Source organism: Geotrypetes seraphini, chromosome 4 (genome assembly GCF_902459505.1).
Source record: "Geotrypetes seraphini chromosome 4, aGeoSer1.1, whole genome shotgun sequence".
Lineage (NCBI taxonomy): Eukaryota > Metazoa > Chordata > Amphibia > Gymnophiona > Dermophiidae > Geotrypetes > Geotrypetes seraphini.
Window position 1 is genome coordinate 105872304 of NC_047087.1, and position 17509 is coordinate 105889812.

The window sequence follows — 17509 nt, forward strand, 5'->3', positions numbered from 1 at the left end:
CGTGGTTTTGTAAAAGGGGGGGGGGGGGAATATCACAGTTCTGTCAGTCCCACTCTCATTTTTCAGTGGTGTTGAGGTAACTGGAATAAACTTTTTTTTTGGGGGGGAGGTTCTCCAAACAAGTGGCTGAAAAGGGCAAAAGAGGCTGCTTTCAAGAAATAAAGAAAACCGTAACAAGAGGATCACAGAAAGATTACTGGATTAAATGCAAAGAAGTGGAGAGGGAAATATGGCTAGCAAAAGCACAGGCAGAAGGAAAAAATGGCTAAAGATGTAAAGAGAAGTGACAAAACCTTTTTCAGATATTTTGGGCAAAGGAGAAAGGCTAGAAATAGAATTATATAATCGAAAGATGCTAAAATTAACTTTATGGAGAATGATGAGGATAAAGTGAGATGCAGGGATTACAGGCCCATGCCATAGTGTTTATAGAGGAAAGTCCTGGAGAAAGGACCAAGATTGGAATGGAGTGGATATGTTATGTTATTCAGAGCTTCCATTCCACGTCTACCTTTAAAGGTTCTACGTGGATTACAAAAAGATTTCAACTGGTTATAGCAATATGACCAAGAGCTAACAAAGTAAATGTTATGATAACAAACTACATCATTCCTTCTGAGATAACATATTAAAGAAAAGATTTAAGTGATTTACAAAACAGTTGGTAGTTATTAATCAATCTTAAGACTGTAGGTAAAGAGTTCCAGGACAGAACACCACTTTGACCTGTTTCCCAGAAAAGGCAGTGTAACGGAATGCGACAACACACACAGCCGTTTCAATGCGGCCAGTTCAGCATGGCCCTTTCAGTGCGCCCTCTCAAAGTCAACCTTTTACCCTGGAAGTCTTCCCTCTGGACAACTTTCTGTTCCAATATAAAGGGAAATCTTACGATGTGCCTGATTGATCTGTGCCCCCCCCCCCCCCTTCAAACCTTGAAGTCACCAGATGATGCGGACACAGGCGAAGAAGACTGCGGGTGGGTGAAGAGAAAGGAAAGAAGCGCTAGTGGATGATGATGGGGACCATGCCATCCTCTTTCAAACCTTGAAGTCATCAGATGATACGGAAGCAGGAAAAGAGGACCACGAGTGGGTGAAGAGAAAGAAAAGAAGCACTGGGGGGGTGGGCGAGGGGGGCTATTCCTCCCCCTCTTTCAAAACTTGAAGTCACCAGATCATGCGGATGCAGGAGAAGACTGCAGGTGGGTGAAAGGAAAGAAGCACCAATGGGAAATAGCCATGCTGAAACGGGCTGGCTGAAACAGCCTTGCTGAACTGGCTGCTCTGAATTGGTTCCACTGAATCGGCCATGCTGAATCGTCCTAGACCCATATAACAAGCATAAATAAACAAACACCTGATATAACAAAGAAAAGTTGAAAATCCTAATGGATATTTTCTTTTTAATAGCTGGAAAATATAATATCAACTGGTTACGTGTGTTATAATGATCCTTGATAAAGAAGGGATATCAAATTAAGTACAGAGGAGAAAATCTGTATAGAATTTTGAAGACAGTACTGCACAACTTGAATTGTACTCTGGCTTCAACTAGAAGCCATTGCAATTGCACATAGAAAGAGGTTACTGCATTATATATATGAGCCGAATATATCAGATAGACTGCAGTATTTTGTACAATTTGCAGTTGTTTAATCAGATCTTTTATAACAACCCACATAAATGATGTTAGAATATTCTAGCTTTGGCCATTTTTCTCAATGAACGAGGGTAAATAATGGAGTGTTGCAGGGATCTTTACTGGGACTGATGCTATTTAACGATTAGTTCTGACAATGTATGGACACTGAAGAATCAACCAGCCCTTTGATGTTAATAATCTATCAGGGTGGAAATGATCTTACTCCGACTAATAGCATATTATTAATAACTAATCTTTAAGCCTGTTACATTAATGGGTGCTAGAATATATGTCTGTCTGTCTTTCTTTCTTTCTGTCTCTCTACCTCCTGCTGTATTTCTCTCTCCATGGCCCCCTTTCTCTGTCTGTCTTTCTGTCCCTCTTCTGCCCCTATGTCTTTCTTCCTTTCTTTCTGTCTGTCTCCCTCCCTCCCACTGTCTGTCTGAATTTCTTTCTATCTGTCTCTCTTCCTGCCCCCTATGTAGCATTCCCTCCCCCTCCATTTCTCTGTGCAGCAGCATTTCCCCACCCCACTTTTCTGTGCAGCAGCAGCATTCCCTCCCCCTCCATTTCCCTGTCCAGCAGCCTTTCCCTCCCCCACCCTACTCCCCTATGCAGCAGCCCCAGCAGCATTCCCTCCCCCTCCATTTCCCTGTACAGCAGCATTTCCCTACCCCCACCCCACTTCCCTGTGTAGCAGCAACAGCATTTCCCTCCCCCACTTCCCTGTGCAGCAGCCGCAGCAGCATTCCCTCCCCCTCCATTTCCTTGTGCAGCAGCATTTCCCTCCCCCTACCCCACTTCCCTGTGCAGCAACAGCAGCAGTATTTCCCTCCCCCTCCACTTCTCTGAGCAGCAGCATTTCCCCCAACCCCCCCCTTCCCTTCACGCAGTCTGGCACATAAAAATAACAAAAAGCAACCAACAACCATCAAGGGAATTTTTTTTTTTTTAAATACCCCGTACCTTTTAAAATCTCTCCCCTCCTCGCTAGACGACTCTCATACTCAGATTAGGAGTGTGGATGTGAGGAGCAAGCGGTAGGCCCAAGCGGGAGCGCATAAGCTTGCCCCTCACATCCTCGCTCCTGACCTGAACAAGAGCCATTTAATGAGGGAGGGATACCGCTGGATCACCAGGCTGTTAAAAAAAAGGTACCAGTGATGGCGGCGGTGCTTGGGGGGGAGGGTTTGAAAAGGTGCGGCGGTGGTGCTGGGGGGGTTTGAAAAGCTGCAGCAGCGGTGCTGAGAGGAGGGGTTGAAAAGTTACGGCGGTGGTGCAAGCGGAGGGGAGAGGGCACAGCAGGAAAAACGGCACTACCGGTCGAAGTTTATTTTTAAGTTTAAAGGTGCCACGACGGCTCCTCTCACGATCGTCGCCTGCGTCGGAAGCCTTCTCCGACGCAGGTGCGGCTCGTGAGAGCAGCCGCCGCATCACCTTTAAATTTAAAAATAAACTTCGGCCAGTGGTGCCATTTTTCTGGATGGAGGTCTGCGCGAGGTGGAGAGCAGGGAGGCCATTTCCAATTTGTCTTGCGGCCACTGGCAAAGCTAAGCGCACATGCGCACTCCTACATGCCAGGGACCTACTGATCACGGAAAACGGAACACGCAGGTAAGAGTGCGCATGCACACTTAGGGTTTTATTATAGTAGATAATAATAAAAAGATACAGAATAATTTCCCAACATTATTGAGCCTGATTCCAAAGATGCATTTGGGCATGTTTTAAAAATGAAATTTTAAACCAGATATTATGACTCAGATAGAACAGTGGACAATTAATTTCAAACTGAAACTCAATACGGAAAATACTAAACTTTTCATGGCTAGTCCCACCGACAAAATAACAAACTCATTGCTTCATCTTAATGGTCATGCCTACCCGATTATTAAACCTATCAAAATTCTGGAAGTCACACTAGACCGACATTTAACGCTAGAAGAACACACAAACTTAGGGCTCCTTTTACTAAGCGGCATTAGAGCTTTAACACGTGGAATAGTGTGCGCTACATTGCCGCGCGCACTAGACCTTAATGGCAGCATTGAGCTGGCATTAGTTCTAGAAGTGTAGCGCATGATAATTTCCTGCATGCGCTAAAAATGCTAGTGCACCTTAGTAAAAGGAGCCCTTAATGGTACAAAAATGCTTTTTTACATAGTGGAAATTAAGAACCATAAAAAAATATTTTGATCCTTTATCGTTCAGACTATTGGGGCAGGCATTAGTTTTATCTATTTTAGACTATTGTAACATCATCTATTTAGGAACACCCAAAAAAATTAAAAGGAAATTAAGGATAATTCAGAATACAACTGTTCGATTGATTTTTGGTGTAAATAAGAACGACCATATTAGTCCATATTATCGTTTACTTTATTGGCTACCTTTGGAGGCAAGAGTATTATTCAAATTTTCCTGTATCTCCTTTAATCTGATATCGGGATTGTCTCCAGCTTACCTTTTTCCTCATTTTGTGTTGCATAGATCATCAAGAGAAACTAGAAACTTCTACTTATTTGCATATCCATAAATTAATGGGTGTAGATATAAGACCTTCTTAGATAGGACCCTAGCATTTCAAGCTGGTAGGCAATAATCTTGGTTAGGTAAATGTATTCAGCAAGCTATGTTATTCTATTGCAGTTTTCGGAAATTAATTAAGACCACTTTGTTCGATAAGATTATTATTTGGTGAGTTTTATTATTGAAATTCTATTTTACAAATATTTGTATTTTTTACTGTATTATTATATTTCACTGATTGTCTGGCTCTTTTTAGTGTAAACCGCCTAGAACTTTTGGTTATGTTGGTATAAAAGAATAAAGTTATTATTATTATCTCAGTTAGTGTCTGGAAAGGAGCAAGATCTCACCATTCCATAGAGAAGACAAGAAAAAATAAATGAATGCTTAAGTTTATGAAGACTATAAGGGAGTTTTCTATAGTGCATTAGTTGATAATCAGGAGCTTGCCCAGATCTCTACCAACCAGATGAAGCTCATCTGTATAAAATTGGACTTCATATATTAAATAGTTCATTTTAGGATTTAATTGAAACAATGTCTTTGGTGGGAGGCCACAGCTACAGATTTTCAGAGGAGTAGCCCATGGCAAGTGTGTGTCACAGGTCTCAGTCAAGGCCAGATACACAGCACCTTGTCTGTTAGTAATTACCTGGTTATTTGAATGCTTGATAACAAATAAAAGAAAGTTACTGCTATATTTCATTTACACAATTAGAAAGACAATAGATGGTGATGTCGCAAGACACAGGTGGGGGGTGTGGAACATTGACATGATCAGGGGAAGTGGAAGAGGCCCATCCTTTGAAAGGAATGGGATGAGAGCCATTTGCACATAAAATCCCTTTTAAGAGTGATGTCATAAATTATAAATTTTAAAAAGAGTGATGTCAAAGGGTCATAGGCAGCGGAACGCTTTTTTGTTTGGTTAAACACAAAATTAAACTACACAAAGCACACTATGCTTTTCAACATTCATTCTTACAGAGCACCTGGCCTCGGTCACACACGCAGAACACAGATAATAACCCCTATGCAAACACAGGACCACAAATTAAAAGTACTAATATACATAAACAAAACCCTAACATGTCAGACTCTACATGCATTATAACACCTGAGAAATAGAAAGAAATTAATTTCTTCCTGAACAGTGCAAAATATAGACAGCAGATATAAATTCTCAAAACTGACACATTTCAATCAGTAAATTGAAAATAAAATTATATTCCCTACCTTGGTTGTCTGGTGATCTAATCATCTTTTCCCAATCTCAGGTTGCAATTCTTTCTCTGGTTGTGTTCTTGTGTTTCCATGGCCTTCTTATCCATTTGCTGTTTTTCTCTCCTTCACTTTCTGTCCTATATTCACCTTTGGCGTTAACCTTTAACATTCAACTTTCTTACATTCAACTTTCTTACATTTTTCTGCTTTCTTCTCAAAATCTACTTTTCCGGTCTTCCCTTCCCATCTATCCATGCGTACCATTTTCTCTTTCTTCTCCCCTATTTCCATTTATCCCATAAGAAGCATTTCTTCTATCTCTCTTCCCTGCCACACCCATTGCTGCGCACCATCTCCTCCCTCTCTTTCCAGTGGTATGACATCAGTCTTCCTCCTTACACCCTCATATGGTCTGGCATCTTTCTCCTCTCCCATGGTCTGGCATCACTCTCCTTCCCTCCCTCTTCTTATGGTCTAACATCTTTCTCCTCTCCTTGCAGTCTGGTATCTTTTTCTTCTCTCCTTTCTCTGGTCTGGCATCTTTCTTTCCCCTTCCAGTGGTCTGTCAACTCTCTCCTTCCATCACCCTTCTCCAGAATCTGACATCTCTCACTTCTTTGAGTCATTTGTTCTCCCTCCCAGTGTAATATTTTCTCCCCCTCCTCTCCACTACTATTATGTCTAACAATTCTCCCTCTCCCCATATATACCATCTCTTTTTCCCTCCCACTCCATGCACCTATGTACAACAATTTTCTTTTTCTCTTCCCTCCCCCACTGGTAGCATCTCTCACTCTTTCCCTCACTTACCATCTCCCCATCCATGCATCATCTGTCCTTCCCAACCTCCTCCCAGTCCATGCAACATCTATCCTTCCCTGTCTCCTCCCGGCCAGTGTAGAATCTGTCCTTCCAACTCCCTCCCAGCCCATGCAGAATCTGTCCTTCCCAACTCCCTCCCAACCTGAGCAACATATGTTCTTCCCTACCTTTCCAACTGCCCTCCCACACCATGTTTCTCCCTTTCCAACTATCCTATCCTCCTATATATCTCCCTGTACGCTACCCCCAGGTCCACTATCTCTGCCTTTCTCTTTCCTTCTTCCCTTCTGGTATCTCATTCCCTTTCCTTCATAGCACCCCACTTCCAACTACTCTCTTTTGCTATCCCTCCAGACCATCACTAGTTCCCCCTTGTTTCTGGCCCTATAAGTCCTTTATCCCAGGACAAGCAGGCAGTATATTCTCACTGATGGGTGATGTCACCGACGGAACCCTGGTACAGACACTTAAAAAATGAATCGCAACCTTAAGTTTAGAAAGTTCACGATTAGCCCGCACCGCGCATGCACGAGTGCCTTCCTGCCCAACGTAGGTGTGCGGTCCCTCAGTTTTCTAGTTTCTGCAGAGCTAGAAAAACGTTTTTCAACACTGTTGAATTTTTTCTATCACTTGCATTCCCGCTCTCGCGGATTGTGAATTTTTTGTCACAGTTCTTTCATTTTTTTTCTTTGTCTTTTATTTTCTGAAAAAAAAAGACTCTTCTTTTCTTTTTACTTTGCCGTTGCGGGCATTGGCCCAGCAGGGCCTTAAGGACTCTTTTCGCCATAGAGTTCGATTTGTCAATGGCTGACTTCCTGTCCATGTCCCATCTGCCGACAGGTTTCAAAAATTGCGGTCGCTGTGCTTGGGCCATTTCTGTAGACGACACCAAGGGTGGATCCACCAACTGTGACTCCGGTGTAACAACTCACTCTGGGTAAGCCGTCTAAGAAGCCTTCTACTATCCTTTTTGGGACGCAGGTCGAAGCTGCAGTGAGTCAAGTCCTGCCGACCTCACGTAAGTCCCGTAAACACATGGCTCCGATATTAGTGAGTGCCTCCTCCTCGGCTTCATCATCCCTGGACCGTGTTAATCAGCCATCTGTACCGGCCAAAAAGAAGCAAATGTTACCAGCTCTTTCCCTTAGGCAGGAAATTGACAATCTGCTTTGGGAGGAATTTGGCGAGCATATTAACCTCTTGGTACCAGCTCACTTTTCAACAAGCACGGTACCGACCCTACAGCAGCCGGTCTGGTCCGAGTTGCTCACGACACTGACCACTCCTCTTAATGCTACTACACCGGTGCGTACATTCTCGATCCAGGACTCGAGCATTCCACTTTGGCACTGCTCCTCCTCAGCCACATCTCAAGAGGCTACTCCAGCATGCTCAGACAAAGTCTCCAGTAGATCCAAACATTTGGAGATTTTGACACTGAGCCATTGACACCAACCTCATCCTTTCCAAGATTCAGATTTATTGGGGGATACTGAACCTGAAATGCCCTCTACTACCGATGTGGACTCTTCTGCTTCTGGGTCACCTAGACGTTCACCTACCAGAGCTTCTTCTCCTTCAGAGAAACTTTCTTTTTCCAGATTATCCCAGGACAAGCAGGCAGCATATTCTTAACACATGGGTGACGTCACCGACGGAGCCCTCGGTACGGACCTTTTTAACTAGAAGTTTCTAGTTGGCCGCACCGCGCGTGCGCGAGTGCCTTCCCGCCCGACGGAGGAGTGCGTGGTCCCCAGTTTCTTCGTTTCCACGGAGCGAAGAAGACGCGTGTGTTTTTTCAACGGCCGTTGAAACCACTTTTTGCCTTCCCGCTCGCGCTTTTTTCCATTTTTTTATCTTCCTTGCCTTCGGGTTTCTTTTTTCTTTGCTTTGTAAAAAAAAAAAAAAAAAAAACTTTGCTTTTTTTCCCCTTTTTTCGTTTTGCCCCGGCGGGGCCTGTTGCCATTATACAGGCCTCGGGGTTCGATTTTGCGGAGGCCGTCTTCCCCTTCATGCCCCCGCAGGTCGGTTTTAAAAAGTGCCAGCGGTGTGCACGCCCGATCTCCCTCACTGACCCACACAATTGGTGTTTGCAGTGTTTGGGTCCGGAGCATCGGGCGGACTCCTGCACCCGCTGTGCCACTCTCCAAAAGAGAACCCTTAAAAACCGAAGAATTCAACAAACTCTCTTCTTCGGCACCGGGTCGGCGATGGACTCCTCGACATCGACAACGGTACCTCAGAAATCGGCACCGTCTACCTCGACACCGCCCGACCCCACATCGGCGTCTCTGGCGCCAGGTAAGCCGGCTAAGAAGCCTTCCTCTTCCCTTGAGCGCCCTCCAACTACGGTGGCGACACCGACCTTGCCGGCATCACACCGGTCCCGCAAGCGCTCCGCCCCGATCTCGGTGAGTGCCTCGTCATCGGCCTCCTCATCGCCGGGGCGTGGAGCGGCATCTAAGGAACCGAAGAAAAAGAAAGCGGTTCCGATGCCACCCCTAGATGACCGTATCTCGGCCATCTTAAAGGCTCAACTCCAGGAACAATTGCAGCAACAGCTCAAACACCTGTTGCCCACTATCCTGGCACCGCTCCTTCCGGTACCAGACCGGCCCGAGCCCCGTACCGAGCCCCCGGTATCCACCCCTGCGGTACCCATCAATACTTCCATGCCGATTCTTTCGGCTGAGCAGCTTCATGCCCATCCAGTGGTGCACTCCCATACCACATCGGATCCTCCTCGGCACCAAGCAGTGCGTCATTCTTCCCGGGACCGGGATCGACGCCGGTCTTCCTCTCCGGGTACCGTTTCGGTGCGGTCTGGAAAATCTTTATCCAAAACCCGCCATACCTCACCTTCCACCCCGGTGTCTCGACATGCACCAGAGGTCCGGGACCCTGACTTATGGGAGGAAACCCCTCTCGGTACCGAGGAGGATCCCTCCTCATCTGAGGAGGACCCGTCGGCACCCGATGCCACCTCCAAACCGGAGCAGTCCTCCTTTTCTAAATTTCTGAGGGAAATGTCTGCAGCCCTGTCCCTTCCTTTAGAATCTGACTCAAAGAAGTCTCAAGCCTTCCTGGAGGCTTTAGATTTCGAACAGCCTCCTAAAGAGTTCCTCAAGCTCCCCGTGCATGACATCCTACGGGAGACCTTTTACAAAAACTTAGAGAATCCCCTTACGGTACCGGGGGCTCCACGTAAACTGGACAACCTCTATCGAGTCATCCCTATTCCAGGGTTCGACAAGTCTCAATTGCCCCATGAGTCCCTTCTTGTTGAATCCACCTTGAAAAAGACTCAGGGCTCCAGTGTCTATGCCTCTACCCCTCCTGGCAGAGAGGGTAAGACCATGGACAAGTTTGGCAAGAGGCTCTACCAGAATGCCATGCTGGCCAACAGGGCAAATAATTATTCATTCCATTTTTCATTTTACATGAAACATTTGGTTCAGCAGCTGTCTGCCCTTCAGAAATACCTCCCGGAGCGCAAGGTCCCGCTGTTCCAACAGCACATCTCTGGCCTTCTTCAGCTGCGCAAGTTTATGGTCCGCTCGATATACGACTCGTTCGAGCTCACCTCCCGTGCCTCTGCCATGGCCGTTGCCATGCGCCGCTTGGCCTGGCTGAGAGTCTCCGACCTGGACATCAACCACCAGGACCGTCTAGCCAATGCCCCCTGTCTCGGGGATGAACTTTTTGGAGAGTCACTGGATTCCACCACCCAGAAACTCTCCGCCCATGAAACAAGGTGGGACACCCTGATCAAACCAAAAAAGAAGGCTCCGCCTGCCCGACCTTATCGACCTCAGTCATCTTATCAGCGCAGGTTCTCAGCCAGGCCACTCAATCCGCCTCCTCAACAACCTCGGCGGCCCCGTCAACAGCAACACCATGCACAGGCTCGTTCTCAGGCCACTCAACCCTCCAAGCCTCTTCAGCCTGCTAAGCAATCCCAGCCCTTTTGACTCTTCTCTCCAGGGCATAGCCAGTCATCCACCTTCGCTACCTCTTCCACAACCAATCGGAGGTCGTCTCACCATATTCTCCAGCCGTTGGGAGGTCATCACATCGGACCAGTGGGTCCTCAACATCATCCGCCACGGTTACTCTCTCAACTTCCAGACTCTTCCACCGGACAACCTTCCCGTAGAGTCTGCTTCACACTCATCTCAAACCCCCCTCCTCCTGAGGGAGGTTCAATCCCTCCTCCTTCTCAATGCCATCGAAGAAGTACCTCCAGATCAAAGGGGTCAGGGATTCTACTCCCGCTACTTCCTGGTTCCCAAAAAGACGGGAGACCTCCGTCCCATTCTCGATCTCAGGGACCTCAACAAGTGCCTGGTCAAGGAGAAGTTCAGAATGCTCTCCCTTGCCACGCTCTACCCTCTTCTTGCTCAACACGACTGGCTATGTTCCCTGGACCTCAAAGAGGCCTACACTCACATCTCCATCAATCAGAATTCTCGCCGCTACCTGCGGTTCCAGGTGCTGCACCACCACTATCAGTACAAGGTGCTACCATTCGGCCTCGCTTCCTCACCCAGGGTCTTCACCAAGTGCCTTATAGTAGTGGCGGCCTTTCTCAGGTCTCACAACCTCCAGGTATTCCCCTATCTGGACGATTGGTTGGTGAAAGCACCTACGTCTCCACTTGTGCTACAGGCTACTCATCACACCATCTCTCTCCTCCACCTCCTGGGGTTCGAGATCAATTACCCCAAGTCGCATCTGATTCCCACCCAGCGACTTCAGTTCATTGGAGCAGTTCTGGACACCACACTAATGAGGGCTTTTCTCCCCTCCGATCGTCAGCAAACTCTGCTCCACCTCTGTCGTCAGGTGCTTCTGCATCCCTCCATTCCTGCCCGTCAGATGATGGTCCTCCTGGGTCACATGGCCTCGACGGTGCATGTCCTTCCTCTGGCACGTCTCCACCTTCGCACACCTCAGTGGACCCTCGCCAACCAATGGTCACAGACTACGGATCTTCTTTCTCATCCCATATCTGTGACATCATCTCTTCAGCAATCTCTCCAATGGTGGTTGAACTCCTCAAATCTTTCCAGGGGTCTTCTTTTTCATCTACCCCCTCACTCTATGATCATCACCACGGATGCATCCCCCTATGCGTGGGGAGCTCATCTGGGAGATCTACGCACCCAGGGACTTTGGACCTCACAGGAGCGTCGTCATCACATAAATTTCCTGGAACTAAGAGCCATGTTCTACGCCCTCAAGGCTTTCCAACATCTTCTCTGCCCTCAGGTTCTCCTCCTGTGCACAGACAATCAGGTCGCCATGTACTACATCAACAAGCAAGGCGGCACCGGATCTCGCCCCCTTTGTTTGGAGGCTCTACGCATCTGGACCTGGGCCACGGACCGCAATCTCTTCCTCAAAGCGGTCTATATCCAGGGCGAACAGAACTCCCTGGCCGACAATCTCAGCCGCATCCTTCAACCTCACGAGTGGACGTTGGATCCTCCGACTCTACTCTCCATCTTTGCTCGATGGGGCACTCCGCAGGTGGACCTCTTTGCAGCACCTCACAATCATCAGCTGCCCCTCTTCTGCTCCAGACTCTTCTCTCCTCACCGTCTGGCCCCGGATGCATTCCTACTCGATTGGAGGGATCGATTACTGTATGCCTTCCCTCCACTTCCTCTGATGTTGCGGACCCTGTCCAAGCTCCGCAAGGACAACGCCACCATGATTCTCATCGCACCTCGGTGGCCTCGTCAACACTGGTTCTCCCTCCTGCTCCAACTCAGCTCCAGGGAGCCCATTCCTCTTCCTGTGTTTCCTACTCTACTTACACAGCAGCATCAGTCTCTACTGCATCCCAATCTGTCTTCACTCCACCTGACAGCTTGGTTTCTCTCGGGCTGACCTCTCCGGAGAATCTATCTCAACCGGTCCGCCTCATTTTGGACGCCTCCAGGAAACCGGCCACTCTCCAATGTTACCATCAGAAGTGGACCAGATTCTCCTCGTGGTGTCTCCGGCATCATCAGGAACCCACCTCCTTAGCGGTGGAAACCGTATTGGAATATTTGCTCTCACTGTCCAATGCTGGCCTCAAAACTACCTCCATCAGAGTCCACCTCAGTGCCATCACTGCGTTTCATGAGCCTATTCTCGGAAAACCCCTCACGGCTCATCCTCTGGTTTCCAGATTTATGAGAGGGCTCTTCAATATCAAACCGCCTCTCAAGCCTCCTCCTGTCGTCTGGGACCTGAATGTGGTTCTATCAGCTCTCATGAAACCTCCGTTTGAGCCTCTTGCCACAACTTCGCTCAGGCTTCTTACCTGGAAGGTGCTTTTCCTAATTGCCATCACCTCTTCCAGGAGGGTTAGCGAACTGCATGCACTGGTTGCCGACCCACCATTCACTGTTTTTCACCATGACAAGGTTGTTCTGCGTACCCACCCTAAATTCCTTCCTAAGGTGGTCTTGGCTTTTCACCTTAACCAGTCCATTGTGCTGCCCGTCTTCTTCCCTAAGCCTCACTCGCACCCTGGAGAACAGGCGTTGCACACGCTGGACTGTAAGCGTGCCCTTGCTTACTACCTTGATCGTACCAGAGCTCACCGTACATCCCCTCAGCTATTTTTGTCTTTCGATCCCAACCGTTTGGGTCGTCCTGTCTCCAAACGGACACTTTCAAATTGGCTTGCTGCCTGTATTGCTTTCTGCTATGCTCGGGCCGGTCTCTCACTGGAAGGTGCTGTCACGGCCCACAGAGTCCGAGCTATGGCTGCTTCTGTAGCTTTCCTCCGTTCCACGCCCATCGAGGAAATCTGCAAGGCTGCCACTTGGTCCTCAGTTCACACGTTCACTACTCACTACTGTCTGGATGCCTTTTCCAGACGGGATGGTCACTTCGGCCAATCGGTGTTACAGAATTTATTTTCATGATGGCCAACCATCCCCCCTCCCTCTTTGTTAGCTTGGAGGTCACCCATGTGTTAAGAATATGCTGCCTGCTTGTCCTGGGATAAAGCACAGTTACTTACTGTAACAGGTGTTATCCAGGGACAGCAGGCAGATATTCTTACATCCCACCCACCTCCCCGGGTTGGCTTCTTAGCTGGCTTATCCTAACTGGGGACCACGCACTCCTCCGTCGGGCGGGAAGGCACTCGCGCATGCGCGGTGCGGCCAACTAGAAACTTCTAGTTAAAAAGGTCCGTACCGAGGGCTCCGTCGGTGACGTCACCCATGTGTTAAGAATATCTGCCTGCTGTCCCTGGATAACACCTGTTACGGTAAGTAACTGTGCTTTTTTGCGACAGATGGCAAGTGATCTGGATGTTGCATTGGAAACTGATTCCAAATACAGCAAGGAGTACTTGGCCACACTTGACTATGATCTTCCCCCTAAAGAATTGTTAAAACTTCCACTTCATGCCATTCTGAAGGAAACTTTCTATAAAAACCTGGAGACTCCTCTCTCTGTGCCAGTGGCTCCTAAATAGTTTGGAATCTCTTTATAAGGTGGTACCCTTGCCCGGTTTTGATAAACCTCAATTGCCCCATGAGTCTCTCATGATTGAGTCCACTTTGAAGAAATCCTCTAGGGCAAGTGTGTATGCATCCGTTCCTCCTGGTAGAGAGGGTAGGACAATGGACAAGTTTGGTAGATGTCTGTACCAAAACTCAATGTTATCAAACAGAGCATCCAATTATACTTTTTTCTTTTCCTGTTATATGAAGTATCTTTTTAAGCAAATTTCATCACTTCAGCAATATACTGTAAGCCTTCACGTAAAGCCAAGAAATTTCAATCTCTGGTCTCTACCTCTCTGCAACTTCAAAAGTACATGGTGAGATCTATTTATGATACTTTCGAACTCTCATCTAGAAAAGCAGCTAGGTCGTGCTTGGCATGGTTACGTGTTTCAGACCTTGACGTTAATCACCAAGACCGTCTTGCTAATGCTCCATGCCTTGATGATGATATCTTTGGAGCCTTCATTGACACTGCCACCCAAAAGCTGTCTGCTCATGAGACCAGATGGGATGTGTTGGATATTCCCAAAAAGAAGCCTTCTTCCTCTAACCAACGCAGATATGCTGCCAGACCTACTCCTCAGGCACCTATCCAGCCTCGTCGCCAACGACAACAATCTAAACAACTGGCTGCTCCTAAGAAACCTACACAGCTTTTTTGATGTGCTCCTTCAGAGCATAGCCAGAGTTCTTCTGCTACTTTCTCCACCTCAACCCATAGGGGGACGTCTTCAGATTTACAGCAATCATTGGGAGCTCATTACATCAGATCTTTGGGTCCTCAACATCATTCTTCAAGGATATACCTTTCATTGTCGCACCCTTCCTCCGGACCATCCTCCAAAAGAGTCTGCTTTAAATATGACGCAGTCCTCCCTACTTCTCCAGGAGGTTCAATCTTTTCAATGCCATCGAAGAAGTTCCTCCCTCTCAAAACAACCAAGGCTTTTAGTCCCGATATTTCTTGTTCCCCAAAAAGACAGGAGGTCTGCGACCCATCCTGGATCTCCGAGCTCTCAACAAATATCTTGTCAAAATGAAGTTTCAAATGCTCTCTCTCACCCTTCTTTATCCCCTATTGCTTGGAATGAATGGCTATTCTCTCTGGATCTCAAGGAAACCTACATGCATATACCAATTCATCCGGCTTCCAGAAGATACATTCACTTTCAAATCAGTCATCGTCACTACCAGTACAAAGTTCTTCCCTTCGGCCTGGCATCTTCTCCCAGAGTCTTTACGAAGTGCTTAATTGTAGTGGCAGCAGCCCTCCAATCCCAGGGTCTTCAAGTATTTCCTTATCTGGACGACTGGTTGATCAAGGCTTCATCGTCTCAGGAGGTGACCCTGGTGACGACTCACACCATTTCTTTCCTTCAAACCTTGGGCTTCAAATCAATTTCCCAAAGTCCAACCTCCAACCGACTCAATGTCTTCAGTTCATCGGGGCTATTCTGGATAATACTCTCATGAGGGTGTTTCTTAATCCAGATCGCCTGGCTACATTGCTTCATCTTGTAAATAGATGTTTCAACTACAAATGATCTCTGTGAGACGCATGATGGTTCTACTGGGCCACCTGGCCTCCACGGTTCATGTCACCCTTCTAGCCAGATTGCATCTTTGCACTTCTCTGCTGGCCCTAGCTTCTCAGTGGTGTCAGGCGACAGATCCGCTCTAACAGCATATCTCTCTAATCTCATCTCTTCTGCAGTCACTCCACTGATGGATGACCTCATCCAATCTATCCAGAATCTTCTTTTCCATCTTCCTCCGCATCACCAGTTACTCACGATGGATGCTTCTACTTGCGCCTGGGGAGCGCATATGAGCAGCTTTCAAATGCTGGATTATTGGACGTCCAAAGAACGGAAATTTCACATCAATTTGCTGGGAGCTCAGAGCAATGTATTACGCGCTAAAAGCTTTCCAACATTTCCAACAAGTCCTCCTCCTTCACCTGGACAATCAAGTAGTGATGTATTACATCAACAAGCAAGGAGGCATGGGCTCTCTTCCCCTTTGTCAAGAGGCTCAAAAAATTTGGCTTTGAATTCTCCAGCCTCACGAATGGACACTCAGCTTGACAACTCTTCAGTCCATCTTTGCACAATGAGGCACTCCTCAAGTACACTTATTCGCAGCTCCCCACAACCACAAACTGCCCTGCTTCTGCTCCAGGCTTTACTCTCCTCATCGCCTGGAAGCGTCCTGGATTGGATGCAATTGTTCCTCTATGTGTTCCCTCCCACTCCTCTCATCCTGAAAACATTTTTCAAACTCAAGCAGGAGTCAGCCACCATGATACTCATAGCTCCTCGGTGGCCCAGACAACATTGGTCCTCCCTTCTACTTCAACTCAGCACCAGGGAACCCATACTTCTTCCAATATTTCCTACTTTGCTTACACAGAATCAAGGAGCTCTTCTTCATCCCAACCTGCAATCATTACACCTGACAGCTTGGTATCTCTCGGGCTGACATCATTGCATCTCTCTCAGCCTGTCCGCACTATTATTGACGCTTCCAGGAAACCGGCCAGTCAACAGTGTTATCAACAAAAGTGGACTCAGTTTTTTTCTTCCTGGTGTCTCCGTCATCATCATCATGATTTAGCTTCCTTGTCATTGGAATTTGTGCTTGATTATCTCCTTCATCTCTTTGATCCTGTTCTTAAATCTACATCTATCAGAGTCCATCTCAGCACTATTACAGCTTTTCACATGCCAGTCGAGGGAAAGCCTCTCACTGCTCATCCATTGGTTTCCAGATTAATGAAAGGGCTTTTCAATGTTAAACCACCTCTCAAGCCTCCACCTGTCATCTGGGACCTTAATGTAGTTCTTTCCAGGTTGATGAAACCACCATTTGAACCAATGGCAACAGCTCATCTCAAATTTCACACTGGACAGTAGTTTTTCTCATCTCCTCACTTGTGCCAGGAGGGTCAGTGAGCTTCAAGCGTTGGTCGCAGATCCACCTTGCACAGTTTTTCACTATGATAAAGTGGTTCTTCGTACACATCCTAATTTTCTACTGAAAGTAGTTACGGACTTTCATCTCAATCAGTCCATTGTTCTTCCAGTTTTTTTCCTAAGCCTCATTCTCACCCAGGAGAAACGGCACTGCACACTTTGGACTGTAAACGTGCTTTGACCTACTACATCGATCAGATAAAGCCTCATAGAACATCTCTCCAACTCTTCATCTCTTTTGATCTTAACAAGTTGGGTCATCCTGTCAGCAAATGGACAATATCCAACTGGTTGGCTGTCTGTATCTCATTCTTCTATACTCAGACTGGACTACCTCTAGAGAATCGTGTCACTGCTCACAAAGTCCGTGCTATGGCAGCTTCTGTAGCTTTCCTCAGATCTACTCCTATTGAGGAAATCTGCAAAGCTGCCACCTGGTCCTCAGTTCATACCTTCACTTCACATTACTGTCTGGAAATCTTTTCCAGATAGGATGGGCACTTCGGCCAATCAGTTTTGCAAAATTTGTTTTCTTAATGGCCAACTCTCCCTCCATCCCTTTCTAGTTAGCTTGGAAGTCACCCATCAGTGAGAATATACTGCTTGCTTGTCCTGGGATAAAGCATGATTACTTACCGTAACAGGTGTTATCCAGGGACAGCAGGCAGATATTCTCACAACCCATCTACCTCCCCGGGTTGGCTTCTTAGCTGGCTTATCTTAATTGAGGGTCCACGCGCCTATGTCAGGCGGGAAGGTACTCAAGCATGCACAGTTCGGGCTAATCGCAAACTT

General features: G+C 47.2%; 1 protein-coding gene across 6 annotated transcripts in view; it reads left to right on the forward strand.

Annotated features, from left to right (window-relative positions):
* The window catches only part of STXBP5L (syntaxin binding protein 5 like), an 815959-nt gene that overhangs the window by 493281 nt on the left and 305169 nt on the right, over positions 1-17509 (forward strand). The gene's annotated exons all lie outside the window — the stretch shown is intronic.